Source organism: Neofelis nebulosa, chromosome 1, assembly GCF_028018385.1.
Source record: "Neofelis nebulosa isolate mNeoNeb1 chromosome 1, mNeoNeb1.pri, whole genome shotgun sequence".
NCBI lineage: Eukaryota > Metazoa > Chordata > Mammalia > Carnivora > Felidae > Neofelis > Neofelis nebulosa.
Window position 1 is genome coordinate 200572060 of NC_080782.1, and position 22692 is coordinate 200594751.

The 22692-nt window shown below is 34.1% G+C and overlaps 1 non-coding gene across 1 annotated transcript; it reads right to left on the minus strand.

The window, feature by feature from the left end:
- Positions 1-5904: 5904 nt before the first annotated feature.
- LOC131490016 (U6atac minor spliceosomal RNA) lies at positions 5905-6035 on the minus strand. Its single transcript, XR_009250904.1, has one exon. It is a non-coding gene; the product is annotated as a U6atac minor spliceosomal RNA (small nuclear RNA).
- Positions 6036-22692: the final 16657 nt, after the last annotated feature.

The window sequence follows — 22692 nt, forward strand, 5'->3', positions numbered from 1 at the left end:
ATCACCATTGTATACCCTTCACTTAACACAGAATCTTGCTTATAAAAGGACCTCAGCAAACACAGTATTTGTTAAATGGGTGAACTTAGGGTCAGGATGATGATATCTTGCAAGACAAAGGGAGAAAAACAATTCCTTAAAGATCAAATGCTTAACCTCAAAAAAAAAAAAACTGTTAAGATATGTGTACATATCTACTTTCTATCATACCCAACTGCTTTTCAATAGCTAGGTTATGTCCAAATCTTTCAATAAAGTGTATGTTTGTCTGGAAGTTGAAAAATCAAACTAGCATGATATCAAAGAACTATGGAGTTTTCAAAGTTTTATAAAAGCTTAGTCTAGAGAATAAATAATAGGAAGGAAAAAGAGAAAGAGAAAACTTTTTGGACTAAAAAGGATAGGAATGTCATTCTGCCTGATCAGAAATAGGACTCGGGAGTACCTGGCAAACTCTCTGGTAGGTGCCAACACATCAGAGCTCTGTAACTTTATGAACTCCCACTGAAACTAGATCTTAGACACTGGCCTTGTCAGTTTCTTCAGAGTTTCCCATGACTTTGGGTAAATGCTGGCATAGTAGTCTTCAGATTCAAGGGCCTTGAGACTCGAACCAAGAGGATATCAGCAGTCAGCCCTGATTTTCCACTTCCGATTTTTTTTAGTGCATTTGGCACATACTGACAAACAAGAATCATGGTAACTTTCCAGGTCCGGTAAGGAAAGGCATATTGCTCAACATAAATGGTACCATCAAAAAATAGCTGAGACATATAAGTGTTATATACTTACAGATGTTGTTTAATCACAATGAGTTACCATTTTAGTTAACTTTTCAGCTCTTTTTATCTTACAAGCCACATTGCTTCCCATGAAAAGTTTTGTTTTAAAACATTTATTTTGAAAATTATTTCTATTAACACATACTATGACAAATATATTCTTAAAGTGTGGATTTAAAACTGTGATCTTTCTTTGAGCTTTACTTTCTGTTCTAGCTATTTTATTGAACCTCTAATTAGAGTTACAGAGATACTGTTTGTTTTGGATATATCAGTCTCTCTTCATACATGTGTATAGGAGAGACCTTATATGAACTATGCAAACTGAAAAATCACTGTTAAAATAGAAACCCCACTACAGAAATCACCCCCACCCAGTTCAGTTTTCTTGTCTTTAGATGATTTATTTGACTCTATGAAATCCTCATGTTTATTCTACTCAACACAATAATATTTTTCTTTTAGTTAAAACTTCTCTGTTAAGTCACGAACAACTTTTGTTGGATAGTCTTATTTTGCCCTTCAGAACCCCCTCTTCTAAGTCTGTGACCCTGAGGTTCTTACTCTACATGATTTTTCATGAATCATCTGGGAAAATTTCCAAGAGTGTTGAAGCACAGCCAGGAAGCTGAGGAAATGCTGAAGAGAGCTGGAGAAAAACTGCTGGGAGGGTCAGAAGAATGTCAGAGAAGGTCGGGAAACATCAAACCCAGAAAGGCTCCAAACACGTGCCCTGCGGTCAATATCATGTCACAGACAAAGCTTCAAAAATACCAAGGTTAGAAAGCTACTTTGCATTACTTTTTCTCTCTCTCTTCATTAGCTTTCTTAACATTTACTATTAAGGAGACGAATAGTACAGTAATAGAAATATACTAGCAAGAATGTTATGGCCAGATAATAACTACTTAATAATAAACATAACAACTACCAAATATTGAGAATTCTCTGTTCAGCATTATATTGATCACTTCACATACATAATCCCATTCCACCATTCCATAGTATTATCATCACACTTTTCTGATACAGAATCTGAAAATAAAAGAACTTGTGTTAATTTAATAAGGTTACTCAACCAATGAGAAAAATTCAGAAACAGGTGTACTAGACCACAAAGTTCCTTTAGCCGTGTTATGGCAGAGACTTTTGCAATTGTCTAATACTGCAAATATACGTGATTACTAAATTAACTGTAAGTATAATGTTACTTTTCTTTCCTCCTATAAGCCAACTTTAGCACAATAAGAAAATATTCACCTTATGCTGGTTTAAAGAAAGGTTAAATTTGTTTCAATTGTTAAAAAAAGATCAAATCCGTAATACTGATATGGGTAGAATTATTATCCTAATATCTAAAAAAACTCAAATTATAATAGGGAAAAACACTAAGCATATATAAGCATAGTAAATGACAAATGATTTGAAACACTCTTAAATTCTACAGAATTACTGAAGATCTTACTTGCATGATATGCTTAAAAATATTCTAAATATCTCAGGGAGCTGAAAACAAAACAACAGTACACTCTCTGTACCCATTTGAGCAAGTGTTTTTACACTACCCAGAGCCAAATATATAATTTAAAAAGAGCATGAGCCATTCCCGGAGGTAGAGGAAAATGAAGAACCCAAATTTTCTTCCCTGTTTTATTCCTAACATCTCAACCAGTAGAATATAACAGACTGTTGGTAATGGCTTTAAGTTGAATTACAAGGCTCATTTTGCTACAGGCACACTGGTTTTTGCTTCGTTCCTCCAATTCTCTTGTTTTCTCTTACTTCTAAACCCTTATATGTGGTTCTATGAAATATCTCTTCCTTAATTCTTTCACTAATTGAACTATACACTCTTCCTCTAAATGTCAAGACAAATGTAGCCAGCTAAGAAAAAATTCCATGATCTATATCACCTCTCCATGATTTAAACACTCATTAATACCATAAAACATTAATAGCATAAATCACAGTTTCTGAAGTATATATTTATTTGCTTAATCAGGTAGTTAGCACCTCTCTTCCATAAGCTTAAAGTAATGTGTGAACAGAGATGATGCAGGAGGCAGAGTAATGGTCCACAAAGATGTCCATGTTCTAATCCCTGGATCCTACTAGTATGTTACATGGCAAAGGGGAGTTAAAATTGCAAACAGAAATATGCTTGCAATCAGCTGACCCTAAAATAGGGAAACTTCTGGAATATCAAGGAGTGGAAGTTATGTGTTCACAAATATCCTCAGAAGTGAAAGAAGGAGTTGGGAGAATCAATGTCAAAATGATTCAGTGTGAGAAAGGCTAGACCAAGCATTACTGGTTTGAAGATGGAAGGTGGTCATGAGCCAAGGAATATGGGTACCCTTTAGAAGCTGGAAAAAGCAAGGAAATGGTTTCTCCTCTAGTGCCTCAGAAAGGAATGCAGCTCAGCTAGCAATCTGGCTTTAGCCCGATGATAACATGTTAGACTTCTAACCTACAGAGCTATATGATAATATATTTTGCTGTGTTTAACCACTAAGCATGTTGTAATTTGTTTCAGCAGTCATAGAAAGAAAATAGTAGATATTATTCCCAGAATCTGGTGCATGCCTGGTACATGGTGTTTGATACTATTTGTTTAATAAACAAATAGTTAATAAGCTTGAAGGGTGTGCTATGGCAACTGGATGGTACTGAGGTCCCAATATTTTCTTCTCCTTCTATTTATAAATTAACTTGAGTCAAGAAACATTAAAAAAACACAGAAACAGTATTCTGTGGTTTGAAAATTATAGGTCACATTCTAAAGCCTGCATGCATGGCAGATTTAGAACGAGAGTTTACACCACCCACCTTCACCAGAGCTTTGTATGATATGGCTCTCTGAGTGTGAGCAGTGAGTTAATGTGAAGGGGACATAGCTGGCCAAGTACTAAAACCTCTTTTAGAAGCCAAATGTGATACAATTTTTGCCTCAAATTAAAGGACTCCTATTATCTTGGAGTGACTCTACCTTCTGTTTACAAATTATTTCACTTCTGTTTTGTCATTTACAGCAATCCTGTAGACTACCTGTTTCTAATCTTATTTTCATGTCATTAACCAAGGCTCAAAACATGTTATTAATTAAGGGTCTGTCCTGGTAAAAGTGTATGAAAGGAAGGTAGAGCATCCCACCTCAGAAGGCAGTAGGGAGGATTATTTCATCCCTGGCATTTTTTTTTTACATGGCCTGTGCATGGGGCGCTGGGGTGGCTCAGTCGGTTGGGCGTCCGACTTCAGCTCAGGTCATGATCTCACAGTTCAAGAGCTCAAGCTTTCCATCGGGCTCTGTGTTGACAGCTTCAGATTCTGTGTCTCCCTCTGTCTCTGCCCCTCCCCTGCTAACACTCTCTCTCTGTCTCTCAAAACTGAATAAACATTAAAAAAATTAAAACATAATAAAATGGCCTGTGCGTGACAAAAATAAAAAGCAGACCAACTTTCTTTGGCTTGACTCTGTTTAACTTATCTACAAGACGATGCTCTCCCTCCCTATCTCCCTCTGTGGCACTATAATGTGGGATTTAAATCCAGGCTCACTGAACTCAATATCCACTTTTCTTCAGTCACATCATGTCTTCTTTCTGGAATTAGGCTTCCTCTGTTCAAATTCTTTTCACATGTGAACATTACTTGTCCTTTCTCTGCCTCATTTTCATTATCTATAAAAGGACAGCAACTGTATCTCAAAGGTAGTTCCTGGATTTAATATATGAAAAAAATGCATATGATAGCATCTGTCTTAGAAAAGCATTCTGTACATGTTAGCTCTTACAAGAGCTTTGAAATTGTCCCTGGAAAAACTTCTCAGGAAGATTATGGTGTGAGGTTGGAAGAAATATTTTCCTAAACTATATGAGTGACTGTTGAAATAATCCTATGAAGTATGCATAAAAATAGTTTATCTAACATGACTCCTAAAAAAAATGAGTTGGACACAGTTCATGAGGTCAAGCCTTGCGTCAGGCTCTGCAATGACAGCACAGCACAGAGCCTGCTTGGGATTCTCTGCCTTTCCCCAACATGTGCATGCACACTCTTTCTCTCTGTCTCAAAATAAATTAATAAACTAAACTAAACTAAACTAAACTAAACTAAACTAAAATAAGTTGGATTAACTAGAAGGTTTTAGTTTGTTAACTAGTGTGTTCATATTTTAGGACAAAGCCAACTCATTTGAGCCAATATAACTACATCAAGCTCCATTTGTTAAGCCATGTGACCAGGGTTCAAATCCTAACTCTACCACTTACTATGTGTGTTAACTTTAGGCAAGTTAACTTACCTTTTGATGCCTCTATTATGTCACCTATAAGATAGGGATAATGATACTGACCTCACAGGGTTGCTGAGTATTAGTAAGTTCGTACTTGAAATGCACTTAAAAAATAGTGACTGTCATATATGTGCTCAATAATTACTTATTTTTATTGTAATATCCCAAGGTGATCTTTCTTTTTTTTTTTTTTTTTTTTAATTTTTTTTTTCAACGTTTTTTATTTATTTTTGGGACAGAGAGAGACAGAGCATGAACGGGGGAGGGGCAGAGAGAGAGGGAGACACAGAATCGGAAACAGGCTCCAGGCTCCGAGCCATCAGCCCAGAGCCTGACGCGGGGCTCGAACTCACGGACCGCGAGATCGTGACCTGGCTGAAGTCGGACGCTTAACCGACTGCGCCACCCAGGCGCCCCGCAAGGTGATCTTTCAAGAAATATTTTTTTTTTTTTAAATTTTTTTTTTCAACGTTTTTTATTTATTTTTGAGACAGAGAGAGACAGAGCATGAACGGGGGAGGGGCAGAGAGAGAGGGAGACACAGAATCGGAAACAGGCTCCAGGCTCCGAGCCATCAGCCCAGAGCCTGACGCGGGGCTCGAACTCACGGACCGCGAGATCGTGACCTGGCTGAAGTCGGACGCTTAACCGACTGCGCCACCCAGGCGCCCCAAGAAATATTAATTATGTGTTTATTTTTAAGTATTTAATTAAATTCCAGTTAACATACAGTGTAATATTAGTTTCAGGTGTACAATATAGTGATTCAATATTTCTATACACAACACTATGCTCATCATAAGCACACTCTTAAATCCTCATTGCCTATAAAAATGATGGTTAGATGCCACACAGTAGGTGGCAATGCCTTCCCCATATATATGTTGTCAGGACCAAGGGCCTCTTTCATCCTTGTCAATCAACAGGAGTGCTATAACCTTCTCTCCTTTACACATCACAAAATCTTAATTATTTGAACACTAGAGACATCAGTGGATTTCTAATGGTTAAATACCTAAAACAACAACAACAAAGTAAATAGGATATACTCTTCAGAGCCATGGTCACCTACCACAAAGCAGACTTAAGATATACTTACTTCACATATTCCCCAGCTAGTTAAGCTACAAAGGGAATTCTAAAGGTTTTGTTGTGGAAGTTATAAAATTAAAACTATGGCAGTGGAATATTCATGAAGCCTTTTGTTTCATTTTCTGGTATATGAAAATAACTTTCAAAAAGTTAAGTGGAATGCTTTTATTTATTTCCTGTCATACATTCTAAATGGCCTTTAAAAGTCAGTAGCTGTTACTCAAGAATAATGAGGTATATTATTCTCTCAATGCACATGTAAATCTCCAATTAACACTAATGGTATTTATGGCAATGAAAACAAAAAGAAACCTACTTCAGTGTCTCAAAATAATCTTTATTTTTGATACCTACCTTTTTACCATCTAAGTGCAGTCAAGCACATATAAACAAATTAGTATTAAGCATCAATTTGACACTTCCATTCATGTTGACATTCTGAAATACTGTCTTTAAACAGTAATGTGTTTTAAAGCAGAGATGTGACTTTAGATTTAAGAATTTATATGTCTTTCCCATCTCTGCCATTAATATTAAAATATAAAAAAATAAGCATACACAAGTATTACTTGAGAAATACAAAAAAGGTGAATTTTTAAAATATGTGTGGCAAAATATTTTTAAGAACAGTATTTTAAAAGATTATCTTTCTATGCACATACATAACTAGAATCCTAATATCCCCTTAAGACACAATCATATATCCCTCTTTAGTAAATACTTTTTCTTAGATTTCTATAATTATAGTCTTAATCATATAGTGAATTCTTCTTAAGAAGAAAGCGTTTAAATGGAAAAGTGAAATACCATTAAGATACTATTGAACTGAAATAGCATCTTAAAGAATATATGTTTAAGGTATTGTGAAACTGCCTGAAAGAGATAGGAGAGCACAACTGAAATAATTATTTTTATTATTCTAAATGTAGAATGATCTACAGCCACCCATGGATCTTTGGTAGAATTTGAAACTTTAACATAATTCTTTTTTTTTCTTAAGTTCATTTGTTTATATTTATTTAGAAAGAGGCAGAGCATGAGCAGAGGAGGAGCAGACATAGAGGGGGAGAGAGAGAAGCCCAAGCAGGCTCTGCCCTATCAGTGCAGAGCCCAAGGCGGGGCTCAAACTGATGAACCATGAGATCAAGACCTGAGCCTAAATCAGTAAGTGGACACTTAACCAGCTGAGACAACCAGGCACCCCTGAATCTTTAAGATAATTCTACAAAGACACTGGACTACACATAAAAGTGTAAGTCCCTATGGAGAAAAAATAAGCCCAGTATAACAGATTTCAATCAAATAAGAATAAAGGGTATGATAATATACAGAAGGAATATGTTGATATAGCCCAAACCTATTAATTTGTTATGGCGTTATTTACGTTTGAATGCCTGAATAAACATATCTTCCAGAAAAAATTATTTAAAGCAACTATAGCAAGTAAATAACTTATCAAAACATAGAAAAATATAGTTCCTAATAAAACAGAACATTCCCCTCTAAAAATCTTGACTAATGAAGTAAAATTGTCTTCAAACTGAGATATTTATCTAACATCCACTCATATAGAATACAACCATATCTAAACAAAGGTTATCATTCCTTTCTAGGTAAAGAGAAGTTGACATTTTAAGAAGCTAACTTATTAAAACAACAGGTAGGTTTTATTTTACATGCCCATTCATCTAAGAAAATTTTATTGACTTCTTAGAGATTAGGCCTAGAACAGTGCCAAACCACAGCAAGCACTTGATAAATATTTTTTAATGAATAAATTAACTAAATTTTGGAAATCCTATTTGCAACATCAGAAATGTATTTAAGTCTCTCCTATACCATGTTTCTCAGTGTCAGGCAGTAGGTAAATATATATTAGTTGGTTTTATAAAGCTCAAAGTATAATTGGATATAGAGGAAAAAGCAGATTATTATGATTTAATATAGTAAGTATGATACATAATATGGTAAATGACATTTGAATGGATTAATGCCATTCCATGACATTGCATGCATACAAAAAGTCTATTTTTGACTAAAGTATTAAGATTTACTTTAAAACATTTTTCCCAAGATTACTTAGTTAACTCATCGCTATATACATAACTTATCAGATTATGTCAATGAATATATATTTTTAGGAAGTACAATAATACAAAGAATACTTGAAAATGTATTCTTTGTATAATTATATTTTTGTCAATTATATTTTTGTATTCTTTTTTATTAATGAGAAGTAAAAATGTTACCTACAGGGTTTTAATCAACCTAATGATTACCTTATCATGAAATTAGCAATTTGCACTCATTTTGTTGATGATATTATTAATTCTATAAGATGGAACATTGGTTAGACATAGTTTAGGGGTGTGTAAGAGTATGTTTGCTTTTTTTGTGTGTGATTATATTAATGACAACTGGGATTTTACTTACACATGACTGGTAGATGAAATTGTTTCACACTGATTTAAAACCATACGTATTTTTAGCTTTCTGTCTTCTAATATGACCATGCAACTGATCCTGATTGATAAACCTGTTATCCGTACAGTGGTAGGATCACTCTACATGGTAGGACGTCAGGGTTCACTAGACCCAATTTTCATTTTGAGTTTCTTTTTTGAAAAGTTCTAACTCTTTTTAAGACTTGTTATTTTATGACATTTATTCTATCTTAGCTGTCCTTCAAAGAACAAGAAGAAAATTTATTTAGTATTTTTAAATTGAATAAAACTCATTCTATCCCACAATTAAAATGTGCATTCACTGTCTCTTTTTTATGAATCTAACACACATATTGGCTCTTATACAGTTGATCCCTGGGCTTGAACTGTGCCAGTCCACTTACACACAGATTTTCTATCAATACGGTACAGTACTATAAATGTATTTTTTCTTCCTCCTGATGTTCCTGATGTTTTCTTTAGTTTGCATTATTGTAAGAATACGGTATATAACAAATATAAAATATAAAATATATGTTAATTGACTATTTGTGTATGCTTCTGGTCAACAGTAGACTATTAGCAGCCAAGTTTTAGACGAGTCAAAAGTTATATACACAGTTTTTAAAAAAAATTTTTTTTAATGTTTATTTATTTTTGAGAGAGGGAGAGAGACGGAGCGTGAGTGGGGGAGGGACAGAGAGAGAGGGAGATACAGAATCGGAAGCAGGCTCCAGGTTCCGAGCTGTCAGCGCAGAGCCCGATGTGCGGCTCAAACTCACAGACTGTGAGATTGTGACCTGAGCCGACATCGGACACTTAACCGACAGAGCCACAGGCGCCCCTATATACACAGTTTTTGACTGCACAGGGGATCAGCACTACTAACCCTCTGCTGTTCAAGGGCTAACTGTATTTCCCATACATTAAAATATTTTGTTATTTAATTACCCTAAGATTTCATTACTGGTCATTTCTTATTCCTAACCATGCTAAAATAAGTCTAAAACAAAAATAAAATGGAAAAGAATGATGGAATCACCTACAAAGATGATATAAAAAGAAACTGATCCTCTCTCAGCTTTCTTAGTGTATTGCCAAAATTACTGCATCATGTTCCAAGAATGTATTATATTCTGCCTTTGGATTTCACTGGGTAGTTGAAAATTCAAATGTCTTAATTTATCCTTTTAATAGAAAAGTAAAGAAAATTGAAATGAAGACATTTTACAATTATTATATGAATCAAAATGAATGCAAAATTATTCATGAAGCACTGTTGACATTAATCATAATAGTTAAATTGATCATATAATTCTATAAATCACATAATGAATAATGAAAAAAGAAAATCTATAAATCATATAATGAATAACTAAGGACAAACAGAAAATGTGGTATTTATTTCCAGTTAGCATTTTGGTGGGAAGAACCTCATCATGCCAAGGACTATTCCATTTCCCTAAAAAGAATATATGGCAATATTCATTCATTTCTATTTCTCCTGGTATGCTGAGGGTTAAATAACCACTATATGATCCCAAAAAGTCAGAAATGAAATACACAATACTGAATATTTCAGAGATACTGTCTAAAAAAATTTAGGAATGTCTTATATGTTTTATAGTCATTCATACTCATAAGCATCCACACAATCATGAGGTCCCAAAGACTCTCAGGAAAGTTTCTCAGAAGCCTCTCAACAGGCTTAGTATAGAAATTATTATGCATCTAGGGGCGCCTGGGTGGCTCAGTCCATTAGGCGGCCGACTTCGGCTCAGGTCATGATCTCACGGTCTGTGAGTTCGAGCCCCACGTCGGGCTCTGTGCTGACAGCTCAGAGACCGGAGCCTGTTTCAGATTCTGTGTCTCCCTCTCTCTCTCTGACCCTCCCCCGTTCATGTTCTGTTTCTCTCTGTCTCAAAAATAAATAAACGTTAAAAAAAATTAAAAAAAAAGAAATTATTATGCATCTAAAAATACATTCTTCTTTTTAAATGGCAAATCTTTAAAAAATGAATGTGAATTTTATTATATGGTTTGTTATTAAATAACTTAATAAAATTGTAAGCCTTCTGATTAAATCAGATTCCCCCCCCCCCCACTAATTTACAAGGCAGTCTTAAAAAAGAGGCTCTTAATTGACAGTGGATTTCAACTGTGACAAAAATTAAGCAAAAAAGAGGGATGGGATGAAGAAAAAGACACATTAGGATGCTAACCTGGGAGGAAATCTGTCCTAGTGGGGTTTTGGCAGTGATTATCCACTACATGCTTTTCCAAAAATATGAATGTATTGATTTTTATGAATCTTCAGGGGGAAAAAAAGTAATTCATCTTCACTGGATTAAAAAAAATAAGATCTATTAAGACTATTAATAATGACAGATATTGTGAAATTACATAGTAACCACCATATTTTTTCCAGTCAAGATGCATGTAATTTCTGTGCAGTGAAAATAACTCCAAAGGTTAGACTAAACACTCTGTTGGATTTCAACCCATTTTGTACTTCATCCAGAAATTTATCCTATAACTCCTTTATTATATTACAGGAAAACACCTAGTGTGTCTTGGTCTTTGAACAACTTTGAAAATCTTAATGGATCTCCTATTAATGACTTGAATAAAATTTTAATACATACTCATTACTTATTTTTAGGAATTATGTTCTTAACTTTTGGGAAATTACACTTCAATAGTTTTAGAGTTTGTCCTGTTAATACACCCAAGGGAGTAACCTGACAATCATTTTAAAAGTATACCTTATGGGAGGCTTAAGCCCTGACACATATTTTCTTATTCCAGAGTAAATCCCAAGTGGCAGAACTTTAACTTTCTGAGCTCATTTATCTTTTATTTATTTTTTTCTTCTCTAATGATTTTCTATCTTTGTTTTTGTTTCTGTTTCAATCAGGTTCAAGAATTGGTTTTCTAAGTAAAGCCAATGCCTGCTAAGCCCTCGGGATGTCTGGCTTGCTGGGACCTAATCTTTCACTTCCTCAAAGACCAGAAACTTTAGCAAATTTGGGGCATCTCAAAATGAGAGTAATTCACACATAAACAATACTATATTAAATTTTCAGGACAGTGGTTAATATTCTGGCTTAGTGGTTGCCCAACTGATTTATATCACTCTAGGTTTATAGTACAAACTCAAGGAGGTCTATACTCTGCTGCATCTATGTAAATAATCAGGCTAAAAAAATAAAGCCAGCCTTTTTTTGCAGTCAGGAATAACTTTTAGAGACTTTTATAATCACAATGGAGAAATATTTACACAATTCATTTAAGTATCCAGATTTGGTGAAGTACCTTATTATGCTCAGATTTTTGTGTGATTGATATAAATATAATCATTCAGTGGGAAAAAATCTAATGATTTAGTTTTATTATACTGTAGTGTAATAAATTATTAACTAGTTTTGTATCTAACCTAGTAATCTTATACTAACATTTTTTAATTGCCTATAAATAGCACTTCAAATGCTCTCTGAACCAATTTTAATATCCAACTGGTTTCCTCAGCAATTAGTTGAATAAACTCTTTGACACATATTCATTATATATTTATATGAGAATCATGTTTCTCAATTTTTGAATATTATATTTTAAGATAAAAAAGCATATGAATATTTGTCCCTATTCTCCCTACAGTAAGACTATTCCAAAGACAATTCCAATACTATTTTAACCACATTTTGATATCATATTACTTCTAATAATTCACTGAGAAAAGAAATCAACTTATTCTAAATCAGGTAAATGCAATTTGACTGTTTGGAGGCAGCCATAAAAGAAGGTAAAATTGAAAAATAGCATGTATTGAGCTTTTCTATATACAAGACACCTTAAATTGTATTACTTCTTCTAGTCTCACAACTATGTGAGATTAGTTTGCATACATCCATATATTCTGCTAGGTAACTGCCTTATATTGCCTATCCTAATATTCATCACATACTATTGCAGTTAATTTTAAGACTATCTTTCCTGCTAAATTAAATACATCCTGTGGGAAACTTTATGTTATTGTTCATATATGTATTGTTCATACAGAATTGATGTGAAGTGTATTTTATTCAATAAATTTTAATTGAATGAATAAATGGGTAGATAAGTCAATAAACATTAAAATTTATAGCTAGATTTAAACTAAAAGTGTGTGTTTTGATCAATCCTAAGAGTGGTCTAAATAATATTATTATAGTATAAATAGATGTACTTCCTGGTAGAGTTGTAAAACATGAAATTATATTCTCCTTCATCCCATTGTTTTCTATGATGCTTTCTATCTTTATTTCATTTTGTTTTCAGCATGACCACCCATCCTCAAGCGCCCATGAAAAGCTTATGCATGATTAGAATCAAAGCTTCAATGCCCAAAAGCACTGGTTCAAGCCCTGATTCATCAATCTCCTCCAATAGGTCATTTTAACCTCTCTAGATCTTAACTTTCTCTTCTTCAATCTGAGTATAAAACTGTCTGTTTTAAAGTATTGTAGAGAAGAAAAAGTGAAATAACTTATATAAGTACTTAACATAGAGACTAATAGAGATGTTATCACCAAATAATGCTCTTCATTTATAATTCCCTCTTGATAACCCACAACCAAGGACCATAGGCTCTGCCAGAAAACGCAACCTGGCTTACCATCATTTACTGCCAATTTTAGACAACTATTTAATCACTTTAAATCTCAATTTTCTCAAATTCAAAATGAGGGAAGAAGAGTAGCAATTCAGAAACTGGCCAATGTACCAGAATCATCAGTATTACATGGAAATTTGTTAGAAAGGTAATATTTCATTCTCACCTCTGAACTACTGAATCAAAAGTTTTGTATTTACAAGATTTCAGGTGATTCATAAGCATATTAAATTTTAAACATCTCAAACTAAATTAAGCCATCTTTCTGCTCCCAGTTCTGAAAATATGAAAATATTTAAAAAATAATATCCATGTTATTATATTAGCAACACTTAACATTTTAAACTTTTTAATTATATATCATCCCAGTTATCAACTGCTAAGTTACAATCTGCTACAAAGCTTGGTGGAATTAAACCACAACTATTTTATTCTGTTGGTAAGGAATTCAGACAGAACACAGAAAGAATGCCTTGTATCTGCTTCACAGTGTTTGGCGACTTCACTGGAAAGGCTTAAATTGGTTGGGGTTACTTGAATGACAGGTGTTGGAGTTATCTGTAGGGTTCTTCACTCACAAGACTGACACTTAGTCTGGGCTAACTAGGAGATTAGGCATATCTGAATTGTTTATTGAAATGTCTATGTGAGGTCTCCCAAGGAACTTGAGCTTCTCTCAGTAGTCTAACCTCAGAATGGTGAGCCTTCTGATATGACATCTCAGGGCTTGAAAAGAAAATGTTCTTTAGAACCCAAGGGAGAAGCTAAATGATCACTTCTGCCTTAGCTTTATTTCCAGTGTATTCAACTACTCCAAACACTAATAGATTTTCCCAATTTCATGGAAAGAGAATATGAATCCTCCATTTCCATAGAAAGGGTCAAAAATTAGCAGCCATGTTTTTAAGCCTAAATATTAATGATTTTGTTTTTATGGAAATGCCTCTCAAAAATGTTCACAAAAATGACTGCTGAAGAAGGATGAAATAGACAACAGTGGCAGTTCTCGGGGTAATGACATCACCAAGATAGTAGAAAAGGAAGTTTCAGCCCTTATTCTCACACGGAAATACAATTTAACAATGATATGAAGACTAAAATACCTTTATGAGAGGTCCAGAATCCAGTTAAGTTGCAGTAACTCTGATGGGCACAAAACCAAGAAAAAATGCACTGAAACAGACAAGAAGAACAATTTCACCTTAGCCACAAGAGTCCCTTCTCCTAGGTGGCAAAGCTCAGCATGGAGAGAGAGCACCTTGAGCTGTAACTTCCTCCTTACAGTGAAGAGAGGGAGAGACGGGGTATGTAAATGGCTACAGTCCCCTGCCTTTCAGTGGGCTCCCTAAGGGGATGGCTTCTATCTCATCTAAGACAGAGCCCTTAAAGAATTAGCATTGTCTGAATTCTGGACAGCTAGAAAAAAAGGAAAAGGGGTGGGAGGCTTTTAATTTTTTTTAACGTTTATTTGTTTTTGAGACAGAAAGAGACAGAGCATGAATGGGGGAGGGTCAGAGAAAGAGGGAGACACAGAATCTGAAACAGGCTCCAGGCTCTGAGCTGTCAGCACAGAACCCGATACGGGGCTCGAACTCACAGACCACGAGATCATGACCTGAGCCAAAGTCGGACGCTTAATGGACTGAGCCAACCAGGCACCCCATGGGGTGGGAGGCTTTTGTAGCAATCTTTAGAAAGAACAAAACTTGAGGTATCACACTTCCTAATTTTACACTATATTACAAAGCTATAGTAATTAACATAGCACGGCATTGGCATAAGAAACAGACATATAGATAGATCAATGGAACAGGATGAAGCCCAGGAATAAACTAGCCGATATAATGATTACCTGATCCTCGACAAGAGTGACAAGAAGAGGATGGAGAAAGGATAATATCTTCAATAAATGGCGTTGGGAAAACTGGATAGCAACATGCCAAAGAATGAAATTGAACCTGTATCTTATACCATACACAAACGTGAATTCAAAGTGGATTAAATACTTAGTTAAACTAAGATCCACAACTATAAAACATCTAGAAGAAAACATGGTGGAAAAGCTTCATGACATTCTTTTCTTACTCTATGATCCAGTATGGGATATATACCAGAGTACACACGCCTCAATGTTAGGTGTACAGTTGGTCACAAGATAAAGTGATAAAACAATTAGTTCAAACAAGTGGCAAGCTAGTAGGGACTACATTTTGAGACAAGCAGTCTTTTTAGATTTCCCCAAATTCTAAGTGTTTATTTGTAACCCTCTATTAAGATATTCTAATACTTACAAAGTTTTAGAACCCAATCTTCAAAGATATCACTAATAACCAACCAGATATATAGTCAGAATTTATATAGTGAATTTCACTCTATTAATAAGCCCTGTGAAGTTTTAACCATAGGATTCTCATGTCAGAATAGCATGATTATATTCTTCAACCTGTGAATCTTATAACCTTAACTAAATCCTATGAAGATAAGTAGGAATTTAATAAACAACAAATTCTGGTTAAAAAATTTGAAATTATTTACAATCAAAACAAAAGGCAATTTCCAACATAACATTATGTAACAGCCAGAGAAATAATTTTAATATGAATTTTTCCAGTTCATGTTTGTCTTCTTTAAACCATATTTCCAATAAATTTTATTTTGTATAATTTCACTTTTGAACCTATAAATATTGTAAATATATGGTGTTAAACTGTGGAAGCAAATATAGCTGAAAATCAAGTGTATACATTTATCCACAGCAATTACAAATATGCTTCAGTGTATCCTTTCAGGAGAATCTAAGACATCTTAAACCCTTCCCCTCACTAAATATAAGTGCCTAATACCTTCCATGTCTGATTTTGTGCATTAAAAGCAGGTTATTCAACTGAAGCAAATCCACAGCTATGTTAATTTCTCTGAGGATAAAAAAAAAGTCTGTTGAAGAAGATAAACCCTTTCCTACTTTTCCTTTTTCAGATCAAAGGAAAATATACCTTTTTATTTTTGAAAGCTTATATGAGAGAAAGAATTATAACCACATATTGTAAACTGCATATTAAATCACAGAGTTTTAAGAAGAAAACAAACCTTCTTCACTGCTTGCATTAACATTTCTACTGTTTGTATTTGAATATTTTTGCTGATGGGTTAGAAAATAGTGTGAGTTATATATAGCTGAATATCAAAGGAACAAAAATGATGGAACAAAACAAGAATTTCCAGAAGAGCTGTCAGGAAATATTGTCACTCATCATAGGAGCAAACATTTTACTATAGACATATTATTAGCCTTCTTTTCTTTTTAACATAGCTCTATATATTTTCAAGGTGACTTAGAATCATGATATAATTAGCTCTCACAAAATTCTCATGGTGCCAATACATGTACATGTTATTTGTTATCAATTACATGTTGGTGGAAACTACCCTTGAATACCTTTTTCTATTTACCTGAAGTAGAATTTCTTTGGACTTTCAAATTCAAAAGCATGTTTTCTCAATCAGGTACTAATAACAAGTGCTGATAGGAAAGTAAGCAAACGAACCAAGATGACTATTATTAGGTTTTTGGAACACACCTTCTTTTTTTAGAATTACTTATTTGATAGAAATGCATTGAATATTGTGCTAGGTAAGAAACAAAATATTAAAGAAGTTATTTTAAGTGTTTTTGTTAACAATGCTTAAATAGGATTAAAAAAAACAATTATAAGGAGAGAAAATAATGTATGTGTACAGTTAGATAGATTTTTTCATTCAATAGATCATTTATTGTATGATTTACATCATACAATACATCATATTGTATGATGATCATTACATCATGTAATATAATTTATGCTTTTTAAAATTTATTTGCACAGATAAATACAGTACTTTCTAATGGAAACTGGAAATAGGTGATGACATGGAAAAGATAAAATCACTTGATGTATAATGAAGTGCATTTCTAACAATAAATAAAAGGGGATAAATGACTTTAATGCCTAATGCATTTGGGGCACACTGTGGATGGCCAATATATGTTTGTGGAAGAAAGTAAAGCATGGGGAGAGGAAGAAAAAGGTTATGGTCCTTGCATGAGAGTTGTGAGAGCTTGTGTCCAATATGCCACCATTCATTTCTACCCTCTCAGTAGACACATGCCATTCCTCCATTAAACACTGTCTATCTCTCCACCCTCTGGATCTGGCCTAACATGTGACAGCTCTGAAAAATCAAATATGATGTACGCGACCCAGGCCATGTAGGCCTAGTCACTGAGAGGACTGGTATCTTCCTCCAAGCTGCCCTGTAATACTTTCCTTTAGAAACCAGCCACCATGTAAGAAATGAGACGATACTGAGACCATCAAGCTGTCAGCAGCCCAAATGGAGATTAAAACACCATGTGTTAAGAGATAAAGGAGTACCAAGGCACCCATCATGTGAGTGAAAAATTTTATATTGGATATCCAATGCAGTCCAGGCTTCAGATCCAGGTATAGACTGCAATTTCATGTGAAATACTAAGCTAAAACTTCTCCCTGAGCCCAATTAATCTAAATGTCAAAGAGAAATAATAAATAATTCTTATTATTTTAAGCCACTAAGTTTTCATGGGATTTGTCACTCAGTAACAGATATTTAAAACAAGAGCCTTGGGGCTCCTGGGTGGCTCAGTCGGTTGAGCGTCCTACCTACTTCAGCTCAGATCATGATCCCACAGTCTGTGAGTTTGAGCCCTACATTGGGCTCTGTGCTGACAGCTCAGAGCCTTGAGCCTGCTTCAGATTCTGTGTCTCCCTCTCTCTCTGCTCCTCCCCTGATCATGCTCTATCTCTCTCTGTCTCAAAAATAAATAAAAACATTAAAAGAAAATTTAAAAAAAATAAATAAATAAAACAAAAGCCTTGTTCCTGTTCAGATATACCACGAAACTCTGATAAACTCCATTAAAACTGACTCATGTATACATGTCTTTGCTTTAAGGGATGTATAAAGATTAAAAAGTGGCTAAAAAAAAATCATAGAGACTAGCAAATAAGGCTAATGAATTTCCCCTAACCTCATTATCCAAAAGGGGATGCCTCTTTTGGAAAGATATTGGCTATTATTTCAATATAGAACTTCATAGAAATAAAAGTAGAAAAGACTGGGCAACCAAGCAGTACAGACTTAATCCTGCAAAAAGAGTTGTGGGGTGGGGGCAATGGTTGAAGACAGTAAGACAGTTAGCCTACCCTTAGAAAAAATATATAAAACATTACATACAGGTTGGTCTTGTCACTCAGAAGCACTACCTGTTTAAGAACTATCTAAATTATACTCATAAATAATGCTTATGATGGACTCTAAATCTTAGACTTTCTAAATATATTTTAGTCAGGTAACATTCTTAGGTACCTAGTAAGAATCTCTAAACAGTCTTCAAGACAGATAGCAGCTCTTGAGGTACATGGGTGGCTCAGTTGGTTAAGTGTCTGACTCTTAATTTCAGCTCAAGTCATGATCTCTTGGTTTGTGGGGTAGAGCCCTGTGTTGGACTGTGTGCTGACAAAGCAGAGACTGCTTGGGATTCTCTCTCTCCCTCACTCTCTGCCCCTCAACTGCTCTCTTTCTCAAAATAAATAAACTTAAAAAAGAGCAGCTCTAGTTATTCTTTGAGAATTTTTCAAATCTGTACCATTCCTTAAAAAAAAAAAAATTCTCCACCATTCATCTCTTCCGCTATCAGCCCTTGTAATTATTCCCTGTACAGTAGAAGGAACTAATTCCTTATGGCTCATGGGTAACACAAAAAGATTAGAAAACAATGCACACCACGATAATAGCTAACCTTTATTCAATAAATATTACATTAAAACTATGTTAAAAAATTCCCACAGATTATTTCAATTAATTCTCATAACTCTATAACTAGTATTATTTGTACTTACCTCTGTAAGTGTTTTAATAGGAATACTTAATTTACAGATAAACAACTAGAAAAAAATTAACAAGTCACTTGTCCAGAGATGAAGATATTGACTGTGTTAGGATGTGAATCTAAACAATCTGACTCTACAGTGTACCTCCTATTTTGTAGAATATATCAGTTATAGCAATTAATAGAAGGTCAGATCATTGCTAAAGGCACAAAACCCTGAGGGAACCTAGTGGCTACTCCTATAGGATTTTGAAACTTCCCATCAATAAGCTCTTTGCCACTTAAGTATACTTAAAGGTATGCAATTCTGCAAACTTATGTGTGAACTTTATCAAGTTTACAAAACAAAAAAATATAAGAAGTAGCAGCAAGCAGAGTGGGAAGAGGAAAATTACTACTTTTATATAGATAAGTTTAATGTGTGCATTTCAGAGGTCAAATTATGTTAAACACCACATTCAATTAATTTTAAGATGCACTTTGCACATTCAACTTAATATTCATATAAATATGGTTCTTTTATTTAAATTTTATAATTACCATTGAGGGTTTTTTAAACCTATAATAAGCTTCTTTAAATTAGTTTTGATGTCACAGCTTAAATTTAATGGAATATTTAAATGTCAGGGCTGGCTTTATGGATGTAGAATATATGCAGTTTACATAAGATCCCATGTGTAAAGGGGACCCACTCTTGCTTTAACATTCTGGTGTCACTGTCTTAAAATTCTTAGTAAGTTTCAACAAAGCCACATATCTTCATTTTACACTAGGCATCAAACTTAAGTAGACAATTTTGACCACAGTAATATCTGGCATAATTATTGATGTGTGATTTAGTAACTCAGACTTTGAACTCAAATTTTGTGATTTCTGGTATATTCTACTTGTGTCATATCGCTACTTTGCATTAACTACTTTCTGGATTCAGTAGCCTGGAAATTATCATATACTAGAAGAAAGGTGTTTATCACATTCCAGAATCCTCAATCACCATGCATCTCTGGATAAAATTGACACTACTTAAACAGATGGAACTACTAATTTGAAAGCAAGGAACATACGGTATTTCTCACTGTCCCTCATTATAAGAGACATACCTCATTTTAGACCTAAGTGTAACTCCATCCCACACAGACCCGATGTTATCTGACATTTATTATGATAAACTATTTACATCAGAAATGCTACATTATGAAAATAAGGCTACAGAATATCTCATTTATACTTAGACATTAATCATACATCTTTAAGCCTCCTACATTAAACTTCCCATGTGTTCTTCATTCTGTTTCTTTACCCCATATTTTTCCTGACCTTTACTCTTGGACATCTGAGAAATTTAAAGTAATATGTTAAGTCTATGTTTGTGATAACATTTTGCCAAATATACATGATAACCTATAACAGAAGGAATATCACACGTTGTGAAAAGAAGCTGTATTTTTAAAGTAGTGACTATAAAACCAGCAGTCATAACCTCTGGTGAAACTCATTTAATGAGCTCTTAAAACATTGTATTTCCTAATTTTTTTTAATGGTTTATTCTGGAACAGGTATTTGCATTCTTGAAAAACAGTAAAGATATTTTTGTTTTTGTTTCTTGAAGAAAAAACTGAGAACAGCTTTGAAGTGGGTTGTGAGAAAGGGACTTGTGTCTTCTGCATCTTTGCAGAGACATCCCACTAGTATTAAGTTATTTAATGACTGAAGTAAGAATCACATTAACAGCTGTACAGAAAACATGGAGGAAGATGGAAGTTAACTCGACATGCATCCCCAAAACAAAATCTTCACTCCTTATATTTACCTATATGTCCATCCTTACACAATTACCACATAATGTCTTGATGATGCAATGTAACAAATCTTAAAATAAGACCATTCAAGTTATTCAACTTGAATGTCATTCAAACTCCTTTTTGGGTCTCCCAAGTCTTTAGGTATGTTACATATTTTATAATTTGATTCTCAATTTGAAAAGTAAACCTGATGGAGTTGCAAATGTGACTGCCCAAGTAATATAAAGTTCTATTTGGGGGGAATTAACTTCTTAAGAATACTGAGTCTTCCAGGGGCACCTGGGTGTCTCAGTTAGTTAAACAGCCGACTCAGGTCATGATCTCATGGTTTGTGGGTTTAAGCTCCATGTGGGGCTCTGTGCTGACAGCTCAGAGCCTGGAGCCTGTTTCGAGGATTCTGTGTCTCCCTCTCTCTGCCACTCCCCTATTCGTGCTCTCTCTCTTGCTCTCAAAAATAAAAAATAAACATTAAAAAAAAATTTAAAAATACTAAGTCTTTCAAAACATGAAATGATGTATCTTTTCATTTACTTAGGTCTTCTAGTTTTGTATTTTTCAGTTTATACACCTTTTACATAGTGCATTACATTTATGCCTAACCATTTTATGTAGTTTTTTTTTTGCCATTGTAAACTTTTGAATATTTTCCTTTTCAAATTGTTCATTGCTTCTATTTAATAAAATTAATTTTTGCTATATCAATTTTGTATTTTGCAAACTTGTCATTCTCAGTTTTTCTGTAGATACTATAGAATCATTTAATACATGGTCACATAATCTATGAATAAAAACGACTCTTGATTTCTTAAGTCAATGATTTCTATATATCTTGATTGGCTTATTACACTACTCAGAACTAATGTCAAAAGAAGTGTTAAGAGCATGGGGCACCTAGGTGGCTCAGTTGGTTAAGCATCCAACTTGGACTCAGGTGATGATCTCGCAGTTTGTGAGTTCAAGCCCTGCATCAGGCTCTGTGCTGACAGCTCAGAGCCTGGAACCTGTATTGGATTCTGTGTCTCCCTCTTTGCCCCTCCCCCACTTGTGCTGCCTCTCACTCTCAAAAATAAATAAACATTTAAAAAAATTTAAAAAAGAAGTGGTAAGAGCAGCTATTTTTGCCTTTTTCTTGAAATCATATTTAGACTTTTGCCATGAAGTTTAATGTTTACTGTATGATCTTTTTGTAAATGCTATGTTACAAGGTTAAGATGTTATTTGTAGTTAATATGGATGAGGATAAGGATGTGTGTCTAGCTTTATCAAATGATTTTACTCTATTTTGAGGTTATGATTTTTTCTCCTTTACTGTATTAGTGAGATGAAGTATATTTATTGATTTTCCACTATTAAACTAACCTTGCACTCAGGAGGTATATCAAATTTGCTGGAAAAGTAGTATTTATGTATTATTAAGTCTAATTTGTTAATTTTAATAGGATTAATTTTAAAGGGTTTTTGGATATTCATCAAAGTTATATCTATGGTTTTATTTTCTTGTGATATCTTTGTCTAGACTTATTAGCAGGGTAATTCTGTCCTCAAAAAGTGAGTCAGGAGTGTTCACTTCTCCACTATTTTCTGAAAAAAATATGTAAGATTTGTGTTATTTCTTCCTAAATATCTGGGAGAAATTGCTAGGGATGACAATTAAACCTGGAGTTTTGTGGTGGAGTGGGGCAGAGGAAGGTTTAATTATGAATAATTTTTTCTTATAGA